Source organism: Rhododendron vialii, chromosome 11a, assembly GCF_030253575.1.
Source record: "Rhododendron vialii isolate Sample 1 chromosome 11a, ASM3025357v1".
In the NCBI taxonomy this organism is placed as follows: domain Eukaryota; kingdom Viridiplantae; phylum Streptophyta; class Magnoliopsida; order Ericales; family Ericaceae; genus Rhododendron; species Rhododendron vialii.
Window position 1 is genome coordinate 27,237,840 of NC_080567.1, and position 18,959 is coordinate 27,256,798.

An 18,959-nucleotide genomic window follows, 5' to 3' on the forward strand; every position below is an offset into this window, starting at 1 on the left:
GTGAAAAACTGTATTTTCTAATTGTTTTCTTTTTTAGTGATTTCTTACAACTTTTAATCATAATTTTTAATATTTTTAAATCTCTTTTGTAATTGCGGATGATAAATCCAAAAAATTATAGGAATCACGTAAAAAGACAATTAAAATAATTCCAAATGATTTTGTCTACACACAGGTGTTTGAATCACACATCAATGTGTGGCAGGAATATAGAATTTAGAGGTGCATGGTAAGTTGTTAAACTTATAAATACTTTGTATTTCGATTTGGTCTTAATTTATCACAAAGACTTTAGGGCGTACCAATATGATGTATTATCGATGCATGATTTATATTGTACATTATATATTATAGGGTGTTCCTAACAAAAGTTAGGAGTGGCCATGAAACCAATCCATGTTTTGGCTCCGTCTCAGTCCCCTGTCGTCACAAATTACAAAAACATCTGATAGAGAACAAATTAAAGTCCGATGCACGATGATAAGTTGTCTTCCTATCTTAGAACCCATATTGCATTTCATGGACTACCCTAATAAAACAATGAAAATTACAAGTGGTATAAACATTCACCCATTTTCATTAAATATGAACATAATTGTTGTTTTAAAGTGTAAAAACCGTATTTGTTTTTCAATTTTCGATACATGGATGATAGTGGTAATATACCTCATGTTACCATCAGACGAAACCTGTCTTACTAGTCCAATTCCAGGATGCTTTGCAAGGTGAAGATAGATCATACAAAGATAAATTCATGGATTGTCACCTATAGCAATCTTTCATTCATGTACAAAACTGTGTTTCCGAAACGCTCATCTCCTCTGGAAATTTAACTTCTCTATGCAGTATGCAAATAGAGAAGCAAAAACAATGGGGTAAATAATAAGAACAACTCCAACAGCGGGTAACTGATCATGGTAATAACCGAAGTAATCTTCCAAAAAAGCTGATACGGTTTTAGTTTCACCAACGACTGTAATCTCCTCGTGTATATCTCCATACTGTGACGTAAACATACCCCTTAGAGTCCAAGATAAAGGAGTTAGATAATTCATCCAGACCCACCACTTGGGCATTTGCTGCAAAAGGCAATATATATAACATAAATACGTCTAGGTCCGTAACATTGAAAAGAAAAGAAGGGTACGGGAAAAAAACATCATCAGTTAAGCTGTATTGGAACAAGTCCTCGCGGTGATATATTTTGTTGGATTAGGAATCATTAACTTAGTTGTATTATTCTCGTTGCACTTAATATTCCTAGTTATCATCTAATGTGAAGTTTCCATGCATGTGATTTCACTTAACTTAAGACACCCACATTCCAAACGCTAAATCAACTTGCATACCATTGTAAACATTAGCTGCGTTAATGCTTTTGATAAACTACAAACAGATGACAAGATAAAGTTTTACAGTAAGAAAAGCTTATAACAAAATCCCTTGTGAAATGTATTTACACCTTTCTAGATTCTCATTGACCAGATATGATGATCTTGCTCGATATCAAAGCTCTGACGTGATAGTGGGCTACGAAAATTCGAAAAAAAGTAGCAAATTTTTATAGTCAATACGCTATTCAAGAACAATAACTCTCTCACACATATTGCACGATTTCTTGTCACCACTCATGTCCAACTCCACACCATGATGCAACAACAAACGTGCTTCAATTAAAATTTTGGCTAAACCATTTCTTCTTTCCATACACTTCATCTCAACGACGTCATAATTGAGTTTGTACCAGTTGACTCTCCTAATCTAGGAAGCACGGACACGTGTCCGGGCCTTTCGTATCCGTATGTAGAGGTTGCGATATGGACACGCTCGGACTCGGGGAATGTGTCCGACACGTGAAAATATGTGTCCGAGTGTTTAATTATTTCTTTCTAAGTCGGACACGTACTGGACACGCTCCGACACATACCGGATACACGTGGGACCCATTTTGGGTTGTAATGTAATCTTTAAAACTTTAAATTGGTATAAAATTTGAAATGTACACCGAACTAAAACCTAAAATAACTTACGGGTGAAAAGTGTATTGTTTAATATTAAAATTAAGAATATTCTAGATAAATTAAATTAGAAATATGAAAGATATAATCTATGTTAAGAAGTAAATATAATCTACCATTCTCATTTTTTACATTGGATATTTTCTCTAATGTGGAAAAATTATTATCTTTATGTGATGTATGAATTTCTTATGTGAATATATTAATTTACTTATCTATTGAATGTATTCCCCACAAAATCACATGTCTGTAGATCCGTGTCATATCGTGCCTGTATCCCGTATCCTTATCCTTGTCCTTATCCATGCTTCTTCCTTGTCCTTATCCATGCTTCTTAGCTCCTACTGGAGTATGCAAATGTAGAATATACTCCAAATAAATAGCGAAGTTTAGCTGAATGCAAATTACATTAGTTCACCGCACCAAGAAAAGGTTAGTAGCTTACTGCTTGAGGAATCAGAAATCCGGAGAACAAGTAAAACATCATGTAGAACATTGACTGCGAAATTGCCGCCATTCGAAAGCTCGGTGTGATTGCAACAATCAACATTCCAAGATAAGTGTAGTACAACAATGTACAAAATACGGCATAGAAGTACCAGAAAAACTTGTAAGCTGACCAATAATACCCAATCATTGGATACGTGATGATCGCAAAACCAATTGCTTGGGCTAAAAGATAGGGAACCTCAATCGTGACCTACAAAATGGTGCAAAGCATATTTAAATTCGAAGGAGGTGCTAGTAGTAGCTAAATTATGGATTAAGAAAATACGAGAACCTTGCAAACATTGCAACAGTACAACTGAATTACCTAAGCTTTAATTAGGATCGTAAGAGGTTACCTGAGCAAGTGAATAAGCCCATGGGCCATACATTCCTGAAAACCTTTCCCGATATAGAACCGATCGCTCCATTGAGACATATGGTAAAACTGCTCCTGTATTATTTGTGCCCAAGAAATTTGCAGCAGAGAACATTGCCCCAAGTACATTGAAAAGACTCTGCTGGTTATTTCTGTCCAATAAAATGACCTCTATGTTAAAACTTAAAAGAACACTACTGATTAGCATACTAATTAACTCCTGCGACTTATCAACGTGGTCATTACAGGCCAACAGAATCAGCAACCAGTCTCATGGTGATTCTTTGTCAACTAGGAATTGAAGTAACCATTGCACTATGTAACTTCTTGTCCATTGAAACCATTGTTCATTTGGTTTACTTACATTTTCGTGCCTTGATCCAAAAAAGAATCCCAAAAAGCAAAGATTTGACCAGCGAATAAATGGAGCGTGTCAAGTTGTACGAAGGACTTCTCCAGTAAGACAAGTGTTGCTTCCAAAGGCAAGATTTGAACTGTCCCCAACCATTTTGTGAGAAGCGGGTTGCAAAATGCAACTCTTTTGAATCAGGAGTAGTACTCAGAGTAATTACAAGTTCTTTGTTGTTCCTAAAAGCACAATGTCCAGAAATGAGTTATAAACAAGTGAAAAGCGGCACCGAAGCAGTCAATAAAGTATCAAGAATATTTCTTTTCCTTTTTTTTGACAAGGGTATCTTGAATAAAGTGCTACACAAAATTAATGAGTCCATCCTCGGAATATACTCCATGTGAATACAAAAGCATCACCAATGTCAATACCCGGTAGACATAGAACATTGCACATGTATTGCCACAAGGGTCCGGATTCAATCTGAACCGTTCATACTGACAATCAATGGTTCAAATTTGTTGAATTTTATACCGGTAAAAGATTGAAAACAAATATGGACCATGAAAAACACTATCATTGAGATCATTTGGACCGCACCTCTGCAGTTCAAACCTGGCCTTTGCAGTTCAAACCTGGACTGCAGACAAGCCAGATTCTTGCCGTAAAATAACGTACAGGAAAAGAACTAATGTGCCAAATTTTGTTCACTCTCACATCACAAGCTAATTAGTTGGCCCCACTGTCTACATTTCAAATCTAATTCAAAATACTATTTTCAAACCACCGTTTAAACCTTTCATTTTGTCATTAGAAGATTGAAAAGCATTAGTGAAGGCTTTAAAGCTAACTATTCTCTCCTCCTTGGTTGTACCACCCCATCCTTAGTTGAGCTACATGTGGTAGTTTGGAAATTAGCACTACCTCAAATGGCCCATAAGCAACTGACTGTACTATTTTAAGAATTGACTTTAAAACTTACCACAATCTAGTGTCCAAATTAGAGTTATCAAATGACAATCAACGACAATGCAGGGTTTTTTTTTTTTTTTGAACAGCATTGCAGTCTTGCCATAATGACCATTAGTGGTGGAATGCTCCACCAACTATAGGATAAAAGAGGTAACAAAGAAAGTACAAAAAAAAGTCACCGATAATAAAATAGACAAAGAACGAGAATAGAAAGGATAGTAATGGATAGTCATATGACCACAACTCAGTCATAAGAAATTAAGTATGAGATTCTACTATCGACATAGTAGTAATTTCATCTTCCCTGCTTCTAACACAGAGCCCCCTTAATGTGGTCCCCACCTATTATGAGTTTTCCAGTAGTTTGTTGGCTTTGCAATGTTTTCAATGACCATAAAAATACATAAATCAGTCTGAAACCACCTTTTGATTTTGCAATTGAAACTACTTCACAAGAACACCTTAAGGCCACAGAAAGCTGAACAGTTTAGGAGACAACATCCTGGGAAAAGTGTCCACTTGACTAAACAACTTCCTAAAATGCTTATGTTTAGAAACTTTGCATTGCAGTCATGAAAGCAAGTCCATAATGACTATCCCAACTCGACACAAGTAAAGAAGTGCACAATTGAACTCACTGATACAAGTTAGAACTCTTATAAACTTGGGCAAAATCGATGCCAAGTTCAGCTTCTACCATTGTGGAAGTGATTCTAACATCCACATCGCTGGATTGTAATTATTTTGAATCTTTGGAACCCCAGAGATATCCTGTTTGAGAGAAACGGTTGACATTCAAACAAATCATAGTAAACTTTCTGATATCGTACACAAAACTATACAAGTAGTCAAGCAAAATTATTAAAAAAGACCTGTGAACTTTTGCAGCAAACAGACCTCAAAATATTTGATGGTGCTACTTGAATGCTGACCGAGTGGTCCATAGTAGATAATACGCCCGCCAGTTTTCAATAGAACTAACTGTAATATATAAGCAATGGGTTTTAAACATAACTGTAATATATAACCAATGAACTAATATTTAATAAGAGTTGATCATTTACTACTTCAAAAGTGCCACAATATCGTTATAATTAATAGACGGGGTCAAGTTAGAATCTAGTGCTGTTAAGTTGTTAACCATTAAAGAAAGGAACAATCTGAAAGATTCTGTTACTAGCATCAACACAATACTTGATAATCATATTACCTTCTATGTACAAAGCACTGACACTTCTGCTGTCATGTTGATTCAATTAAGGGCGGAAAATATATGAACTTTTCCGCTCTTAAGAAATAGCCAGGGCTGGCCCTGTTATCGTTTCATAATCTGTTCCACAAGTTTTTTTTAATGATTACGACTTTGCGAGTCCAACATACCCACCAAAAAACTTGAGCTAGAATTTATTATCGATTTTTCCCCTTGCGATCTTATCAGCAAAGGGTTCCCCATAAGTTTAAGCTTTTAGGGGATAGGCGTATCAGTTCAAATTGAGCTTGCAGCTCGCAAAACAAGACAAATGACATGAACCGTTGTTGCAGCCGCAAGGACTCACACAATCAATCATATCAACTAATGTTGTACGTATGATATCCGTAATATCTCTTACAAGAGAGAACTATGGATGATAGGAAATGGTTGCAAGTTTGCAACAAAAGTTCAAGCTTTTAGAGTATAAGTCCACACGTATACTAAGTCTCAAAGAGCTAATGACAGTGAGAACAACACCACCGCCAAAAATAACAACTAACAAGTAAACTAGGAAGACTTGAAACCAAGAGAAAAACTAGGTTCTGAAAGTTGTCACTTTGTTCCTTGTTTTAGTAAGTTTTCTTTTTATCATTTGAAAGTTTTTTTTCTTGTTACACAACAATGCTGAATGTTTTCTGGTCCATACTTAACCCAAAGAGATAAAATTTTGACTAGTTGCTAAGGTACAAATTCTTAACTCCAGTTCAACGTACAAGTTGACTCATGTCTCAAGTACAAAAAATAGCACGCTAAATGGCTTCCTACCTCATCAAATGCTTCAAATATGTCAATACTTGGTTGGTGAATGGTGCAAACAATAGTTCTTCCAGTATCAACCACATTCTTCACAGCCCGCATAACAATTGCAGCTGCTCTTGCATCCAATCCAGTTGTAGGTTCATCCATGAAAATAATGAAGGGGTTAGCTACAAGCTCCACTGCTATTGTAAGCCGCTTTCGCTGTTCAGTTGATAAACCACTATCACCGGGAATTCCGACCAAGCAATCTCTTATTTCATCCAGCTCAATGATTTCAAGGACCTCACTCACAAATTCCTGTTAATGGATGCAGCAGAAATAAAAGCGAAATAGTCTTTAACCATTTTAGAAGAATCAACGAGTAATGCATTTTCTAACTTATGAACATGGGGATATAGGTCATACAAATTTAGTTTTTGAATCAATTTCAGGATGCAGACGCAGCCAAGCAGAATGAACGACGGATTCTTCTACTGTAATTTGTGGGGAATGAATGTCATTTTGCTCGCAGTAACCCGATATCCTAGCAAAAGTGTCTTGAACCTTAGGATATCCTCCAATTCTAATATCTCCTTGAAAAGTGCCTCTAGTTTTCCTTCCAGCAAGAACATCTAAAAGAGTTGTTTTGCCAGCTCCACTGACACCCATCAACGCTGTAAGAACACCGGGCCTTAATACACCCGTAATATCACAAAGAAGTTGGAGTTTTTTTTTGAGTGAAACCCCTTTTTCTCATAGCCTGCGATCAATCAAAATGAAAAATCACCGAGGTGAGATCACCTGACTACTCTAGATATAGAACAACCACCTAAGGATCGAAGAGGTTTGTTTATGAGTTTACTGAAGGGGTTTCAACGTAATATTGCACATCTTGAAACACTAAAGTTAGAGGCTCTAAAGGCAAAACCAACCGATCTGTAAATTCGGATTAATCACTCTTGTTAGATGCAATAGGAATAAGCTCATTAAATAAGGAAGTGATCATTTGAAGCAAAGCTTAAAACTAATCAGAAAAGAAAGCCAAATAATGCAAAAACATAGACCTTTAGAAGGTTTTGACGTAGATTTCTGGTATCTCTTTGACTTTGCTTCTTCATTGAGACAAATGGAGGAATCTTCACTTCCTTGTATGTGAAAGAGCTTTTCATTTGAAATAACAGCACGAGAACGAGGAGCTGGATTTTCAATTAGAAATGGAACAAGAACATATCAAAATGTTATTCTAATTTGTGTCAATGTAATCAAAAGATGAACTTACAGTTTAAGAAGGTTAAGGCCAAGGTAAACCCAATGTTAAAGAGTATTGCAAACCCAAGTAAGGCTCCAGGTGATTGCCAGAAGAAGTATCCCCTAAAGTGAAGTCCACGGCTTTCAAGTACTTAGTTCCCTATTGTTGTATTACCCGCTAGTGTCTACAAAAGATATGGAAGAGCATAGAATGAATAAGATGATATAGTGAAAAAGTGCTAGTGTTCTTTCTGTACTGTCATCCATCCAATAAACTGAGACATCTTGATACCGCTGTTTGTTGAAGTTGTTAATTATGATAACTGATATGGAAAATTGACTAATATTAGTTAAATGGACCTCACATATATGTTCTAGAATAATGAGGGAATCATTATGGGAATAATGAGTGAAGCACAAAAAAAATGCAGGTTGAAAATTTTGTTAATTGGAGGAAGCAATGAATTTTGAATCTAGCTAGATACTCACCTTTTGCCATCTTGGAGCATAAAATTCATTTACAACAAGGCCTATCTCGCCATAACTCAATGGCGATACCCAAAATCCCCACTTCAACCAAGTTGGCATAGAGGCTGCAACCAACAAGAGTGCTTAATTTTGTTTTTCATTATCAAAATCTCAAAATAGAAAGATGCCATGCAAACTTACGTTTTGGAATAATGAAGCCACTACATACAATGGAAACTAATATCGACAAAGTACCCGCTGTTATAGAAGCAACCATGGTGCGGAAAATAGATGCCAAGAAACGAAACATGGATGTTCCAGCAAAGTGCACGGCAAAAAGTAGAATGAACTGTCCAAAGAACCTAAGATATAGAGGCAATGGAAGAAAACAAAATCCCATCAAGTACTTTACTTTTTCCACAGAGTCAATGTGTACGCTTGGAAGTATCAGCGAAGCTTGGTACATAGATGCGCAATCAATGAAAACCGACTTTAAAGTAATAGTAGAAACATATAAAGGTAAATAGATGTGAGCAAAACTAACCTCCCAGGCTCAGGACTGTACCCTATGACATAATAAGTTAAAGAAGTCCAAATTAGAGCTTGCCAAAGTGAAACAGGGACCTTGAGAATGGTGGATGGGATTGTGTATGACCAGGCTGGATAGAAGTACAAGTCTCCCTGTTTGTAAAATACAGCAAGTCTTCCAACAGTCATGGACAACTCCGAATACCCATCATAAAAGAAAACGAGGAGAGCAATGAACAAAGCCCCCAGATAGGAGTTGGCATGAATGACATCAACACCCATCCGACTTCTCAAGAATACAGTCATTGTGATAGATGCTACGATAACAAACTGCAAAAAAGAAGAATTGAAGCTTTTATATATTATGTGGGGCTTTCGGCAAAAAGGTAAAAAAAAAATTGTACACAAATGCATCAACAGTTAAAGAATGTATAGGCAAGAAAACAAAAAGGGAGGGTGGGTGGGGGAATGAGAAACCTCCAATTATAACCTGAGTTGATTTGAACACATAAAGGAAAGAATTCTTCCTCATGAGAAGACATTCTCTAGACATGCAAGCTCTAAAGAGAGCCCATTTAGAAAGTGAATACTTGCTGAACGAAATTGCATTTTGATGGCTCTGAGACTTTGTAACTGGCTTTGATAGCTCCTCATCTGCGATCTTCCCAAAATGAGATTCCTTAAATTTCTTGCAAATCAAATCAGCAGAAATGTAACTCCAAGACAATTCAGTTTGGTGCCAGTATTGTGCTTGATCTTTTCTAGATATAACCTGCAATGGAGACAAGATGTAACACCATCGAAGAAAATAAGAGCTGAAGGAAGAATTCCAGATGAACCATGGCAAGCTTACCTCTTGGAGGAAGTCAGCTACCCCTTTTCTTTTGGGACATCTAAACCCACAATCCTCAAAAAAAGCTAGAACATGACTACAGGGTCCATGATAGATAATCTTCCCTTCTGCCATAAGGATTATGTCATCAAAGAGATCAAAGGTTTCTGGTGTTGGCTGAAGAAGTGCCACAAGTATAGTAGCATCTGTGATATGCGCTAGATGTTGAAGACAAGCAACAATTTGATATGAGGTGGAACTGTCTAAGCCATTTGATATTTCATCCATAAGTAGAGCTTTTGTAGGACCTATGATCATCTCGCCTGCAAGATACCCGCCAAATTATTTCCTTATTTACCATCCAAAGGTAGCGGCGGCTACATATTTTTCAAAAGACCTGCACTAAATTGTCAATCTTGTTATGAGTAAATTGTCAATAACCTAGCTTTCATTCATAGCTAAACTTGCCTTTATATAAGCTACAAAACTTGATGACCAAGAAAACAAAAAGAACCAAGACTGAGAACGAAAAGAGAGACTAGGATCGAGACCTATAGAAAATTGCGCTGGCAATGGAGCTGTCAAGGCGGGGCTTGATAATAGTTGAGATTTGGTGCAGAAGAGCACCGGAAGCCTGATGGGAAAGAATCAGGGTGAACTCTATATGAGCGAAGGGACGTAGAGAGAACTGCGGTGGTGGCGACGACAATGGTGATGAGGGAGATTGGTTATCGGTGAGGGAGGTGAGTATACTATGAGTGCTCAGCGGACGACAGCAGCAAGGCTTAGATCGCCTGCCGGAGAGCGAAAATCCTGCAGTGCCTAAATTTTATGGCTCTTATACCATGTTAGAAGCTGAGTAAATTGTCAAGAACCTACCTTTCATTCATATAGATAAAAACGTAGCCTAAGAATGCCTTTATATAGGCTACAAAACTTGATGACCAAGAAACCTAAAAGAACTAAGGTAATATGCATGACAAGGAAAGCAAGGCTAATTAGGAAACATCACTCATAAACTAGTATAAATAGGAAATGTAATAATAAAACCTGTAAAACAATGGTAACATAACATTTTCTAATATTATGCTAACAAAACTCAAGCATTAAAAGTCCCCGTTCTGCATATCCAGAGAAGGAAATTAGGAAGACTACCAATAGTCAGTCTTTTCTTTTGACCACCTGAGATCCCTCTTCTCATTGCATCCCCAACCAGTGTATCGGCACAGATATCAAGTCCTAAAATCTGAGTAACCATGGAAATGACTGGAGAATAAACAATGGGTAAAGCATTTTCCTAGCAATGATATAGAAGAAGATCAATGCCAACTCTATACAAAAAGTTACTTTCAAAATGTAGTCAATCTGGAGGGTAGTCTTTTGTCCTTCCACAGAAATTTCCTGGTAAAAGAAACCATAAACGTTGTAATAGATAAGTTAAACCACCTGGGTAAAGCTATAACAAATATAATTGTGTGAAGTTAGCTTGCATTGTACAGAGTTTTCTTGAGCATGTACGGAGTAACAAATTTCTAAGCCAACGTTGATTAGAGAAGCTGCCTGCTGCCCACCAACTATTTCATATTAGCTTGGGACAATATAAGGCACAAATATCGTTCCAGCACACCGTGATTCACCCAAGTATTGTCATGCTATAAGTTTATTTGCTGATTAAATTTAAGAAGCTCCAATCTTTTGCCATTTACACAACTTAATTAAAATAATCCTGTCATTGAAGAACTACTTGTTATAGTAGAATTATTACCTAAACACAGTTCTTTTTGCAGAAGATTAAACTCAAAAATATCTGCCAACCAATTTATCTACCCTCAGTCTTTATGACACTCAATCATTGAATTCGTTAAATTATAAAGGAAACTCGAGTGCAAGTTGTTTCTTAGGCACCTTCGTGAAATCTATCAGAATAAATATGAGTCAAACAGAGAGAATTGGGCTCTGATCATCACCACACACCCCAAAAATTCATACTGCCTCCGTCCCAAATTGTTGCTCCTGTTTCAGGAATTCAACTTTTTATAAACCGTACATAATTGTCCCCCAAAAAGGAAAGAAGTACCAACTTTTCTTAGTTAACTTTTCAAATTGGCCCTTTTATTTTGGGACAGCCAAAAAAGGAAAGAAGGAGCAACATTTTGGGACGGAGGGAGTATTATCTTGTATTCCTGCATAAGTAAGAAAAGCCTGTATAGAAGGAGGTTGCGGCAGATTAACATTGTAGACTCTGGACTTGAATTCCTCATGAAACATATTGGCAACTCCATAAACATGGGGAGAAAGGGAGATCAGAGAAACTACACCTTCATGTAAGTATCAATATCTGGGTCTGGAACAAGTCCGGCCTGTTTCTCCCTTCGGCTGACCTCAACTATAATCTCTGGGCAGGGACAAAAATTTACTGTAATTCCCATTAGTACCATCACATTACAGAGAATTGACAAATACAATGATCCTTTGTCTGCTCTAAGGGATCTGACCTGCTCGGCTACCAATCCCCTGACAGCGAGCTGAAAAATCGAGTGTTTCCCTCACAGTCATTTCAGGGATATGTAGGTCATTTTGACTTACGTAAGAAGAAGTTTTTTGGGGAATGAACTCTTCAAGTTTATGTCCATTGTACAAAACTTCCCCTGCAACCTATTGCGGACCAGCAGAAAAGGATGAAAAAATATAAATATGTTCACATGAGGGAAGATGAAGGGCGGAAAGCTCTTGAAAAGTACCTAAGTACAACTGAATCGACCAAGCAATGGAGTGTAAAATGTCTAGCCAAACACTTGATGCAACAAAGTAATCAATTCAATAACAGACAGTGGCTATTTTTCATTTCTTATGGGTAGCAGAGTAACTTGTTAGTAAATGACACATTTTATGTGCAATTCATCAAACACTACAGGCACAAGAAATTGATTTTCCCGTTGTTGATCTACTATGAGTAAAAACCTATCCCAGACTAACAATGTGACCAAGACAAATGACGGACTAGACAAGAGACCAACAGAATCGAAGTTTCTTGTAATAAATGTTAAAACTTTATCAAACTCTTAAATGAAGATACACGTGTGCGCTATTTGGTACATATACGCAAATATAGGACATTCGAGATTAAACGACAGTGCTTGGAATATATGCAAGATGTTCTAAAATCATAACCAATACGATCCAATTCGATACACCTAGCTATCTCTTCATGTTAATGAGGCGAATCAGTGGACCACGTAAATTATAATCCACACAATACATAGCGGTCAATTCGGTTGGATACTCCTTGAAATCGAATTACTTTATCTACATGTTAAGCCTCCAAACGTTATAAGTTGAAGTCATCAAGTGAGATGTTTGAAAAAGTGTGGCGGTTTAAGTATTGAGGTGAGTGTCAAGATTATATGAAATGCAAAATCGGGTTCATCGAAAGAACAATGTAGACGTCAATTCATAACCGAAGATAAGCTTCTTATTGCCGTAGCCCTAAAATAACAACTTTTGGGGATTTATATCTCTCCAAAGGCACAGATATACTGTCACTATATTCCAGAAATCAGGAGTCAGTCTGAGCGATCTATGATCCGATTTGATTCATGATTCGTAGAAGGACCATCTCGATTCAATTCACCATTTGACAAACTATGGCAAGAAGTAAGAATCAGCAATGCAACTCTTTAAAACACAACATAGCAAAATTGAAACCCCCCAAACCCAAGTTTGTAAAGTCAAGTAGGTGCCCCTTTAAGTTTACCTCGTATATGTTACAAACTCCGCAAATTTTACTTATAATTACATTGTGGGATCAGGATCATTCATCTCAGTATTTAAAAAGGATATTGTACATTCCAATCGCTGATAATACTTACTATTAGAAAGAATGAAAACAAAGTACCTTGAGAGATTTGTCTAGATTTCCAGAAAGTGCTTTCAATAAAGTGGTCTTCCCACATCCTGGGGGACCAAGTAACAAAGTCATCCTGTAGCAATGACAGCTTACGTGAGTAGTGTGATAACAATCCAGTATTTGGTTACGGGATATAAAGGAAAGGATAGACTAGTAAACTGGAACATCCAAGTTGAAAATGAACAACCACTATATCAGCACTTAAGTTCGTGTGTAGATTGAGTTGTTTTATTCAAGAAAATTAAAAAGTCAAAATTGATTTAATCCCGATAGAAGTTCTAAATTTCTGAGTTTTGTGTTATGGATTAGGTACCAATTGGTTTTGAAGGGGTATTATTTTTCCAATGGAAAGTCAAGCCCAAGTAGAAAAATCATACCTTCCAGGCTTAATGATACCATTGACATCGTGAACGAGGGTTATCTTGGCCTCTTGTGACCTCAAACCAGGTAACTTGGCACAACCCTGTTGCAAAAAAATGCAAAAATTCATCTGCACAGTACACAAGTACATGGACAATGGCAGACAAACTCAACCGAGTGCTACTTTCGGACTCACTGGACCAAAAACATGGATTCATTTATTTAATCTTGGCAGTTAAAATAGCAAGTGTCAAACAAGACATGATCATCTTTTATTATTTGGAGAGTTATACACCCATAAACCTTTGAGTCCTTCATTGTAGTTCTAATAACCCTCCAATACTTTTCATAAGGGATAGCCTCTCCAATCTTCAACGGGAAAATAAATGTCAAGGCAGATTCAGAAGCACATATATTCATCTTACACTTGTCCTAGCAATGAGATGGACAAAATTTGGTTGAAATGGTAAGTTCATACAGATCAGGGGTATTTATATCAACCTACCAACGGATTTGAAGAAACAAATTGCCCATATTTATACTATTTTCTCAGTTCATACAGATCAGGGGTATTTATATCAACCTACCAACAGATTTGAAGAAACAAATTGTCCATATTTTATAGTTCTCAAAAGGTAGATCTAACAGCAGAGTTTAATTAATTAAAATCAACTGGATTGAAATTTATATGGAAGGTAAGATACTGTTGCTTCTTTCTGCAAAATCAACTCAAATCCATCAAAATGCATGCCTACATATGACTACGATAAGCTTTAAATTTACGTAAAGAAAAATCAGATACTTACAAAAACAATGCTTTTGAGTGAATTCCATAGAGTTGGGAGAGGCTTGCCGCGAACCACCTCACACTCGGCTTCTACTCGTAGATTGTTATATCTGACTTCCACTCTCGGCAATTCTACGCCAACCCTACAAGAATCAATTAAAGTCCCAATAACCCATCAGTAGATCCTCAATAGGCAATCATGAACAAGTACGTCTACACAGGCAATCAATTAGAGAATAAAATGAAGAACCAACAAATCATGTGAGGAATAAACAATTTGTACGAACAATCCATAACGTATGGTACAGTGGGTATGGTATCAAGTTGAAAACAAATGACTATAACCTTCCTGGGTTGACAAAGAAAACTAGGAACACAGATTCCATTCATAATGATCAAGATGAGAGAATAATATAGTGACCACAAGTTATCCAGATGCAAGTGTACTCAAAGATACTTTATGTTATATAATGTTTCTCTTGATGTGCACGAGTGGATCCACATATTACCAAAAATAAAAAAGACTTACTCGTCTATTCTTTCCCTAATTTTCTGTAACAATCATAGCGTTGTCATTCTGAACGTGTTTGATGAGTTTTTCGACAAATACATGTCGCTCTAGGGCACCAAGCTTAGTAATGTTGACTACACTTTTTCCTTGTACATCAACTTTGCTTTCATTGTGTTCATCGAATAAAAGTGATCCCAAAGTCTCAAACGTAGGGAGTTCATCAATCTCATCCCACCGTAAAGCAACTTCATCCTCACTATCATCCTTTACAGAAGTCGAAAACGAATTGCTTCTGAAACTTAAGGTACGGTGCCGGGACGACGATCTCGAACTTTTTCCTCTCTCTGCCAGCTTACTAACTTTGACTACACTTTTTCCTTGTACATCAACTTTGCTTCCATCATTTCCACCACACAAAGATGATCCCAACGTCTCAAATGTAGGGAGCTTATCGATCTCATCCCACCGTAAAGCAACTTCATCCTCATTATCATCCTTCACAGAAGTCGAAAACGAATTGCTTCTGAAACTAAAGGTACGGCGCCGGGATGACGATCTCAAACTTTTTCCTATCTCTGCCAGCTCAACGTTCAGCGACTCTATGTCATCATTACCAACAGATTGAGCCATACTACACAAACTAGAAGAGACTCAAGTCGGAGACTCGATCAGATGGATGGTTCGACAAGAATATAAGTCAAGACACAGAGACCGTATATACTTACAGTTCTATATAAGCACGTATACATAACGGTATATACATATTGTTTCTATCTTTGGCTTCTTATCCTCAGCTTTTTTAGACTAACAGGATTTGTGGGGTAAGGCTCTCATGCCTATTTCTCTTAAAAAAGAAAGTTCAAGATCCTCTACTATACAATTATACATGATAACATGACGTAATTATGTTACGTACTTTTGAAGTTCTGCCCCATTTTCCATCGTTTTCAATGGTTAATTGGTTTAAGTTCTTTCCACATATATTCTCAAGTCCTTCTCCAGAGTCTTTGTTCTGTCTTCATCCGGCTGGTCATCATGCATTATAATAAGTTCTTTTCCACATATATTTTCAAGCAAAAATGCTACGCCCACAATGGTTGTACGCGTAATTCTGGATGGTCTAGAATTTAAAAAAATCTCTTTCAGGGAAAAGTTTAATTTTTCCGGGGAAGAGTTTGACGAATCTTGGCTATTTATTACAGCAATGGACTGCTAGATATTGGTTGTGTGTGTAGCACTTCTGAAAAATTAACAAATGCGAAGTTTTTTCGAACAAAGACGAAAAAAAAAGAAATCATCTGTACTTTTTAATTCAAAAGAAGCCGTCCGGCTGGTCAATTCGTCATGCATTGGTAATAAGCTGTGTGACATTCGAAAGAGTTGACTGCGAGAGCAGCAGAACATCATAATGATTTGATGATATCAACGGTCAACTTATAATGCAGGCACGGAATACACAAAAAAAAGATTGCGATGAAACTATACCTGGCTACCGTCACAAAAGATTTTGATGCGTCATTTCGGAACTGATCTCTCCGGCATTGTGTATCCTAGAATTAACCCAGCTCGATTCACGGACCATGGTCCCTTGACTGCAACTGTTGGAATCAGGGTTACCTGGATCGTGGATTGTTGCGGTACACGGACCATGGCCAAAAATCGATTGGGGTGAAAGTATTGAAAAATCAATACCGCGAGTGTATGGCCGCAATATGCGGAAACTTTTGGAGCACAAGGACGCAAGGTTATAGAAAGTGGCCGCAAGGTTTTACCACGTGCCTTCCATAATGGAATTTGCCCAATCGATCTCCCTTCTCTGTCATTGGTAACCACTTCCATGTCCTCCCTGAGGGCACTTGCGTTTTTGGTGGCAGAGATGAGAGAGAGAGAGGAATTCGTAAGGAGACTAGTGCATGCGGGTCGAACAATCGACACACGCAAATAAGCACTAAACTCCTAAATAAACCTTAAAGAAGTAAATAAATCTAAGACCATCATTTCCATGAAACTATATCCAGGCACATCCCCATCAATATCTCAGTCCCTGGACAATACAACCAATATACAAACCGTTCATAAAGACGACAAAAAATTGAAACTCAAATTTAGTGTGCAAACAAAACCTCAATTAAAGAAGCGACACCCGATGAAACATACTCCGAAGTCCAAATTATTAATTTTTCAGGAAAATTTCCAGAATGTTATGCTGGCCTCATTTCATCTACAAAAAGGTGTCATTTTCAGTTTTCACTAAACACAGAAATAATCGTAACAATCGGCGTAATGTTATCAATGCAATATTGTGGACATTTTTCTGTCAAAAAGAAAGAATGTTGGGTCTGAAGGAAGTTTTAGAAACAAACCATCCATGGTTTGTATCAGTGAAGATCATGAAGCACAAACTTCTTTACCTCTTTTTTATCAGTGACCACAAATAGATATAGACGTACGCTGATTCATTCCTGCAAACTATAGTCACATATATAGGGTCAGAAATGAACTGTAAGATAAACAAATCCGTATTATGCCGAAAAATAATTTCAAAGAAATTACCTCAAGTAATTTCACATCACAGCTCAGTGATAGCTTCATTCCTGGAAAGAAAAAATAAAAAAGAGAAAAAAATATAACAAAAAGAAACCTGTGAGACACAAAAAAAAAAAAAAGACAATGAAAAACACATTGAAACCCAATCATCTTGTTAGAATTTGAAAGTAAGTAACTGATGCACCCACATGAACCCACTTCAGATTTTGCACAAGTACACCGACGACAAATATAAATCTCACAATTGAGTCAAAGGAAAAAAGCCAAGAAACTAAAAGCAAGGGGAAGAATTTTTGTACCTTTGAAGGAAGAACAACCAAAGGCACAGTCACTTTTAGCCTCTACTCATTTCTGCGAATCCTCCTTCTATGTTATTAAAAAAAAATAGTTTCAAAATATTTTCTCTTATAGGCCTGAAAAGAACAGTATAGTCCAGGGAAAATCTACTCCATAATAGCTTATACTCCATATTTTTCTAACCGTTCGGCACAGTATTATTCTAACCGTTTGGCACAGTATTCAAAAAGTCATGAACGGAAATCGCCACAAAGAAAAAAACGGTATAGGCTAGAAAAGGGAGAAAAAATTATGTCCGTTCAAAGTATGGTATTGTAAAGAAAAGAACGGTATAGTACAAGAAAAATTTACTCCATAATAATATACATCACCCATATTTTTCTAACCGTTCGGCACAATATTTTTCGATTTACTTAATCAAACTATCACAAACCCAAATGCCCATTTTTGGGAGATCCATTGACCATTTGAACTTTCTGTAAAACACATTCAGAAAGCCATGAACAGAAATTGAGACAAAAAAAAGAACGGTATAGGCTAGAAAATGGAGAAAAAAAATTTCCGTTCAAAGCACAGTATTGTAAAGAAAAATAAACTCACCTCAAACTTTAGTTTTAGAGCAGAGGTAGGGAATGTAATGTAAAGAACGTAGAATTTTAGAGGTAGAGAACATAGGATTTTTTGCTACTTCAAAAAAAATAGCCATCGATTTTGGTTTATTGTGGAGGAATAACGTGTCCTAAAGAGAGAGAGGGAGAGAGACGGGCCTGATTATGGCATTTGGGGGGGGGGGGGGGGGGGGGGGGTGGGGGGTGGTGTTTGGGGGTGATTATGGCATTAGGTTTATAGATTACCATAAATAGTTCTAAATTTTCCATGACTACTATGATTGATTAGGATAACTCCTAATAAGATTCAAATTCCGAAATATTAGTCACAAATGAACATGATTGATTAAGATAATTTCTAATAGGATTCTAATTTCGGTAATATTAGATTACAATGATTGATATTAAGATATTTCAATTCAAATGAGCTTCTTTTGTGGTCTTGAAGTTTCCAATATTTACCAAAATCCCATGTTGTAGAAGGAAGGATAAAGATGAATTTGGACCATCGGATTTGTTTGTATGGGTAAATAAATTTTGGACAGAAATAAATCTGAACCATTGAGAAAGAATATTATGTAAGATACCTGTCCTGTTTTATAATATAGATTGATAATGACTATGTTTGTTTGAGATGGAATTATATAATAAAATTATTAATATCATGTTTGT

General features: G+C 36.7%; 1 pseudogene; it reads right to left on the bottom strand.

Annotated features, from left to right (window-relative positions):
• Nucleotides 1-812: 812 nt before the first annotated feature.
• LOC131308704 (pleiotropic drug resistance protein 3-like) lies at nucleotides 813-15,465 on the bottom strand (annotated as a pseudogene).
• Nucleotides 15,466-18,959: the final 3,494 nt, after the last annotated feature.